This window comes from Macaca nemestrina, chromosome 11 (assembly GCF_043159975.1).
Source record: "Macaca nemestrina isolate mMacNem1 chromosome 11, mMacNem.hap1, whole genome shotgun sequence".
Lineage (NCBI taxonomy): Eukaryota > Metazoa > Chordata > Mammalia > Primates > Cercopithecidae > Macaca > Macaca nemestrina.
Window position 1 is genome coordinate 133,241,227 of NC_092135.1, and position 8,104 is coordinate 133,249,330.

The following is an 8,104-nucleotide window of genomic DNA, read 5'->3' on the forward strand; positions in this document are numbered from 1 at the left end:
GATCCGCTTGCCTCAGCCTCCCGAAGTGCTGGGATTACAGGCGTAAACCACCACGTGAGACGCCACGCCCGGCCGGGCACGTCTGCTGTCTTACTGTAATGTTACCATCAAGACCAGGAATAAGTCTTTGGATTTTTTTCCCTGTGGTTGGTCACTAGATGTCACTGCAGGAAAAAATCTGACCAGAAAACAAATGCAAGGGGAGAGATATTAATGTTTTGGATCTCAAGGAAGTGGTTGCCTTGGCAACAGGGAGCACGTGAAAGAACTTCCTTTTCTGGGGAGTGCGTGCGGCTGCTGAGAGATGTTTCAGTTGGTGCCCAAAGAGAAGATGCCCACGGGAACTGGACAGGAACTGAAGCCAACTCATCCTGAGCCTGAATGAAACAGCAGGAGAAAAAGAGGGAGAGAGGATGGTGGGGGTGCTGCAGGGAGAGGGGGCGTAGAGAGAGAGAGAGACAGAGACAGATACCAAAAGCACTTTGCACTGCATGAGACACAACCCTGTGTCGCGTCTGAGCCCAAAATCCAAAGACACTACTCCAGAATGAGGTTTTTCCGCTCCAGATGCTCATTATCTTAATTAAGATGCTCTTTGTTAGTAAATTCAACCATATCTGCACAAATCCTCAGAAAGAGGAGAGCCTAGGAGACCCTGCATTCACCCATAAGTGGATTTTCCACGGACAGGGGAAAGCCACGAACAGAAACCCGCAGGTAGAGAACCCTTAATAAGGGGAGAAGAAGGCAGGGAGCGGGCGTGGAGGCACAGGCTGGAGACTCCGGCGCTGGTCTCTCCATGCTCTCTCTTTTGCTTCTTCCACTTTCTCTCTACACCTCTTTATGGAAAGGAGAGAGATTCTACCTCAAGATGTGGAAATGCGAGAGAAAATGGGAGAATGGAAAGCTAAGTGTTTTGATGCTCCACACCATAGTCTTGGGAATTTGATTTAAGCATTGACCAGCTAAGGAACTGCAAACCAGGCCAGTTGGGAAGGCTTGGACATGAAATCCTGTTCCCTGCAGACGCCGCAGCCTTCAGCAGAGTGACCCAGTGGAGGAGGAACCTCAGCCCCTCCCCATCTCTGCTCTCCCTTTCCTTTCTCCTTTCTCTCCCATTTCCCAAGATGCCAGGGTCCTGGAATTGCCCTCTGACTTTCAAAAATGTCCATTCCACACAGCTCTTCCTTCCTGCCTCCATCTGAGCTGGTTCCCTGAGCCCCACTGATCTTTGGATATTTGAAAAAAGTAACTCACAAGAGCCTAGAGGTGTAACTCATCCAGGGTATTCGTGTTTGAAGGGGTAGCTTCTTGTCCAAATGCATCTCCAATTGCTAGTCTGCATGCAAATCAGAGAGTGGGAAATTGCCAGAGGGGACACCAACCAGCGCTATCGAAACCAGGCACCCTCTCTCCAGCATGGTCTTGGGCAGGGCCCAGTACAGCAGGGTGGGCTAGATCAGGGAGGTTGGCTACGATCCCCAGCCTCGAATATGGGAGATGATGGAAGCACCCAGAGAGGTTGGTATCTCCTGGATGGTTCTCAAGGGGGGGCCACCAAGGAAACTGTACTCCTGAGAGATCAGAAGAAGTTACAAAAAGACAAAAGACATGGTCTGCTCAAAGCAAAGGTCCAGACTGTTCACCCATCCTGGGGTGCAGTGAATTGATCATATGGAGGCCATGCAGGAGTGATGGGCAGTGGATCCATGAGAGGCAGGAGGGGTTTCTCAGGAGGGGCACCACACCACTTCCTCCCAGCAAGAAGGGGCCCAGGAGCAGCCCAGCAAGCCCCTGAGAGCAGGCATCCAGGGTAAGCTCCCCAGTTTTGGGGACCTGACACCTCTTTTTGTCTATCTATATTTTTATTCTTCTACAAGAAACATTTGTTATTCATCTTATTTAACAAATGCAAAAGCATTATTTGGGCATGCTTTGCACATAGCAACATGCTGCTTTCCATCCTATTTCAAGGATCTGCTTTATCACATGCTTTCTTTATTACTAAATCCATATTAAGTACATTGAGTCAAGTGATGCATATTGGCTGTTGTTAAGACAGCATGTTTTAGGCTTTCTCTCAAACATGCATACATGCATGAGAACACAGTATGCACACAGGAGAAGCCTGCAGGCTGGCCATCAGGCCCGGCTCTCCATCTGCCACATTTCAGGGGACCCAGGAAAGAGTCAAACAAGAGAGCTGGCTCCCACCCGTGGGCTTCAGCTCTGCTGCCTCCCTGGCCTTGCAGGAACCTTCTCTCCATCGCGTGGCTGGCTGCTGCTGCCCGAGGCTCTCTACTCCTGCACACAGAGCAGGGACGGCAGTGCCTGGTGACATGCGGCACATGTTCGCCCACATTTGCCATGAAGAGGAAATGCATCTTTGGATACTTGGCGCCAACTTCACCCATGCTAAAGCAACACGTGCAAATCAGGGAAAGATCCTGCTTTGGGATTATTGGCAAATGTCAATGCACTTGGCAATGCCTGCCTGGAAATATTAGTTCTCAAGCTTGTTTTGGTATGTTCCAGATTGCTCTCAAGGCCTGTGTGGGGGCCACTCCCCCCAGCATGGTGGCTGGGCAGGATGTGCTGGCACAGTGTCTACCTGTGGAGAGATTGTCTTTCCACCACTCCCACTGTGGGTTGCTCCTTTCTACCCTGTCAGCACATCATGCTTGGCGCCCTGCCCGCTGTAGACCTGGTGACTGATGAGGTGGCCCAGGGTCCCTTCTCGAACCCCACATCAGTGGTTCTAGTGTGGTCTGTGGATCCACCGCGCCAGCACCCAGAGCTGTCAGACATGCGGTCTCAGGCCCCACCTCAGACCCTCGGAGTCTGAACCTGCATCTTAACAGCACCCTCTGAGGAACAGTAGGGACACCAGAGGCTGGCACACGGTAGCCACCTATTTTCATGTGGCCCACAAGTAGAGAACGATCTTTACATTTTTTTAACGATTGGGGAAAAAAGGAAGAAGAATATTTTGTGATATGTGAGAATTATATGAAATTTGAACTGCAATGTCCATCACTAAAGTTCGATTGGAACACAGCCACACTCATGCCTTTATATGTCTCTTGGCTGCTTTCACGCTCCAACGACAGAGCCGAGTAGTTGCAGCAGACACCATAGGCAACCACACAGCCAGAGAGATTTACTATCAGGTCCTTTACCGGAGAAGTTTCCCAACCCTTGACCAGTAGGCTTAGACCCCACAGACTCATCTCACCTTACTTCCCATGATATCCCAACGCTTGTTCTGGGGAAAATTAAAAATAGAGCCTCACTCTTCGGCTGGGTGTGGTGGCTCATGCCTATAATCCCAACACTTTGGGAGGTCGAGGTGGGCAGATAACCTGAGGTCAGGAGTTCAAGACCATCCTGACCAACATGGTGAAACCCCAACTCTACTAAAAATATAAAAATTACAAAGGGGTGGTGGCTCCTGTAGTCTCAGCTGCTCAGGAGGCTGAAGCTGGAGAATCGCTTGAACCCAGGAGGTGGAGGTTGCAGTGAGCCGAGATTGGGCCACTGTACTCCAGCCTGGGCAACAAGAGCGAAACTCCATCTCAAAAGAAAATAATACAGCTTCACTCTTTGACCTGCTTCCCACATCTGGCAACTTGTGTGACTTCCAACCATTGTCCTTGCTCTAACCCTGCACCCTCTCCTTGGACAGTCCAGAACCAAAACTGAAGCCCGTAACAGTTTCTCTCACCTGCCTCAATTTCTTTTCTATGCTCTGCTTGTAGCCTGGCCATCAGGACCACACAGTTGAGCGTGCCACTGGACTCTGTTCCAGTTGTTTTCTTTTTTGTTTTTTGTTTGTTTTTTGAGACAGAGTCTCGCTCTGTCACCCAGGCTGGAGTGCAGTGGTGTAATCTGGGCCCACTGGAATCTATGCCTTCCAGGTTCAAACAATTCTCCTGCCTCAGCTTCCTAAGAAGCTGGGATTACAGGCATGAACCACCACACCCAGCTAATGTTTGTATTTTTAGTAGAGACGAGGTTTCGCCATGTTGGCCAGGCTGGTCTTGAACTCCTGACCTCAAGTGATCCTCCTGTCTCAGCCTCCCAAAGTGCTGGGATTACAGGAGTGAGCCATTGTGCCCCGCCTCTGTTCCTGTTTTATCTGGTCTTCGGGATTGCTAATCCGAGTGTCTGGACCAGGCCATCTTTGTGACTCCCGGCAGGTAGGGAGCCCAGCACAGAGAAGGCACTCAATAACTTGTTTACTGAGTAAACGACAGAGTTAATGGGCCATATGTTGCCTGTTTCTGGGTGCTTTTCCAGTGGGCTCTGCACTGCCCAATGGAATGATTCACTGATGAATCGATTTTCCTTCAGAGATCCAAAATGCCTTGTCGATCTCATTTACCCATTTATTCTCCACAAATATATTAAGCATTGATGCTGTGCTGGTTTCTAGGGTTACAAAGATGAATTAAGATAGAAACCACCCCTTTATCATCTTGCAAATCAGTAGGAGAGGGAGGTATGTTGTAAATAGCCCTGATGCTGGCTCCTTTCTGCTTGTGCAAAGACTTCTCCCCCCTGCCAAGCATTTCTGGGAGTTCACATGAGGTTCCGAACACATCCACTTCCAAGCTAAGGGATGGGGGCAGGTGTGGTCCTATTGTCACTCAGCTAGGCTTGTGTTCCTGGCACCAAGGTCCCTGCTATGGCTCAGGGCTAGGAAGAGCCATTTAGCAGGGCACAGCAGGGGCCTTGCCAGCCCTTGTGATTCAGCAGCTTTCTCCTGGAGGTTACTTGTGCCTGGGCTGCCTGATGGCCTGGAGTGGTGTGTTAGCCGGGCGTGGTGGTGCCCGTACACACCCCATCATAGTACAGAGCATTGGAGAAGCGCTGTTGGGGTCCCAGTATGTCGCAGGGTTCAGCGATTGTTATGGGCTGAATTATACTGCCTTAAAATTCATACATGGCAGTCCCAGCCGCCAGGACCTCGGAATGTGACCTTATTTGGTTAGAGGGTCATTGCAGTTACAATCATCTCAGCTAGGAAGAAGCCATCCCGGAGTAGGGTGGGCCCTAATCCAATGTGACCGGGAGCCTCTCCAGAGGACACAGAGACACACAGGGTAGGGTGGGCCCTAATCCAATATGACCGGGAGCCTATCCAGAGGACACAGACACACGGGGGATAGAAGAAAGCAGATGGAAAGAGACCCAGGGAGAAGACAGCTGTCGCAAGCCAAGGAAAGCCCTGGAACAGACCCTCCCTCACAGCCTCAGAAGGCACCAACCCCGGAGACACCTTGTAGCTGGACTTGAGTCTCCAGAACTGTGAGAGAATCAATGTCTGTTGTTCAAGTCACCCAGTTTGCAGCACTTTGCAGCAGCCTTAGCAGACTAATCCAACGACACCGCTCACTCAGGTGCACGTGTGGTCCTCTTCCCCCAGGATACTGGTTCAGGAGGAGCCCTTGTAGGCTCAGTTAACTTCCAGGATGCTGTTCTCAGAATCTCTCCTTCTTATGGACAGCCAAAATGCTGTCAGTGGGTCCAGCTCATCCTGCCTGGCTCCTTTCCCCTTAAAGGAAATTCTCTTCCTGTAGGCTCTTTGGCCTCCTCTCCACCCACAGGTAGCTACAGAAGTCCACTCATTTGCCCTGTCAGTGGAGGTTAGGCTCATCCCCAGCAGAGGAAACAGCGTGAGCCTTATCCCTGGGTGGCCCTTAGCCCCCGTGCAGAGACAGCCCCGCCCCTCCGGAGTCTGCTCCCTCATCCCAGGTCCTGGAAAACAGGCCCCTGAGGGGACAGCTCACACTGACAGCCCTGCCGTAGCACAAAGGGCAAGCATAGTCAGAATGGAAGCGTGCTCAGGGTGCAGCAGGGCACCGAGGAGGATGTGATGGCAAAGCCTCATGGAGAAGGTGGCAGACGAGCAGAAAGGGATTTGCAAGGTGTTTCGGAGGAGGCAAGAGCTGAGGCAGAATGTGCAGGAAAACAGCCCTTGTGGGTTTAAAAGCAGCTCAAGGAGCAGTGAGAGGCATTACAGAGGCTTTAAAGGGGGTTGGGGAAGACTGGATGGGGCCAGGAAGACAGCAGGGCCAGATGGGGAAGGGCCACAGGGGTCATGATAAGCAGAGTAGACTCTGCTTTCTCTGGAAACAGAGACCACTAGAGGGCTTGAAGAGGATGCCACATGACCGGAGAGGACTTCAGAAGGAGCGGCCTTGCAGAAACAGCAGTTATCTGAAAGTGTGCAGTATTGGCTTATGCTGCCAACCTCTTCCCTTTGCTTGGAATGTGTTTCTCCTCCTCAAACAACCGCATGAGCACACAGGCCACACGCACGCGTGCTCTCTCTCTCTCCTCACTTTCAGCCTGACAAACACTTTCTATTGTGAGGGCAAGAGTCACACCCTGGGAAAACCTCTTTGAAGTCCAGATTGAGCAGGGAAGTAGCTTCGTCTCTGAGTTTTATCCTTCCCTCCTGTCAAATGGCACAATTGTCCCTGCTGTCTTGCCTACAGCGTGTTGTAAGGATAAAATCAGGTTAGAATATTGGATAACACCTTCTAAACTGCATTCAATATAAGGAGGGTCAGTGACCATGGTGATGATGATAGTGGTGAAGACGATGGTGAGTTGATGATAATGGTGGTGGTAATGGTGATGATGGTGATGATGGTGAATGGTGATGATGGTGATGGCAGTGATGGTGATAGTGATGGTAGTGGTGGTGATGGTGGTGATGGCGATGATAATGTTGATGGTGCTGATGGTGATGGTGATGACGATGGTGTTTATGTGATGATGATGATGGCAGTGATGGTGGTGGTGATGGTGATAGTGATGGTGATGATGGTGATAGTGATGATGATGATGGTGGTGGTGGTAATGATGGTGATGGTGATAGTGACAGTGATGACAATGGTGATGATGGTGATGGTGAGGATAATGGTGATGGTGATGATGAATGGTGTTTATGGTGATGATGATGGTGATGGTGATGGTGGTGGTGATGGTGATGATGGTGATAGTGATGATGATGGTGATGGTGGTGGTAATGATGGTGATGATGGTGATAGTAATGACAATGGTGATGATGAGGATAATGGTGATGGTGATGATGAATGGCTTTATGGTGATGATGATGATGGCGGTGGTGGTGGTGGTGATGGTGATAGTGATGGTGATGATGGTGATGGTGATAGTGACGACAATGGTGATGATGGTGATGGTGAGGATAATGGTGATGGTGATGATGAATGGGTTTATGGTGATGATGATGATGATGATGATGGCGGTGATGGTGGTGGTGATGGTGATAGTGATGGTGATGATGGTGATGGTGATAGTGACGACAATGGTGATGATGGTGATGGTGAGGATAATGGTGATGGTGATGATGAATGGGTTTATGGTGATGATGATGATGATGGTGATGGTGACGATAGTGATAGTGATGATGATAGTGATGACGGTGATAGTGATGATGGTGATGGTGGTCATGGTGGTGGTGATGATAATGGTGATGGTGGTGGTCGTGGTGACAGTGATCATTGTGATAGTGGTGATGGCGATGGTGACAGTGGTGAGGTGATAATGCAGAGGACTGTCTTTTTCTTCCTGCAAGGTGGTTTAGAAACCCTATGGTTTCTATCTTGCTTCATCTCTTGGAGGAGCCACTTAATTTGTCATCCAAAGTGAGTCAGTTTGTGAGTGCTATTAACATTTACACCAGGACAATGATGCATGAACAGCCTTCAATTGCATTTTACACTTCACCACTACTGCAACAAACTGGTTGAAGTAGACCTTCAAAAAGTCTAGAGACAGCAGGTACAGTTCGGCTGAGTGCTCAAAATTTTGGCCTGGTTTTAAATTTGGGTTTAAATTACTGAGAAAAGGACTTGGCCAGGGATGTGGGAAGTCAGTGTACCCTACCTTCCAGGCTATTAGAACTTTTGGCTGAACAATGATCATTTGCTGTCCTTGATACTACAGCCAAGAGGAGACTGGTTGGCAAGTGTGGACAGGGAAGCTCTATTTCCCGGATAGTCATGCCCATCAGAGCACAGTGACCCACTGCTCACAAACCCTCTGTCTGTCTTTCACTTGGAGCTTGTGC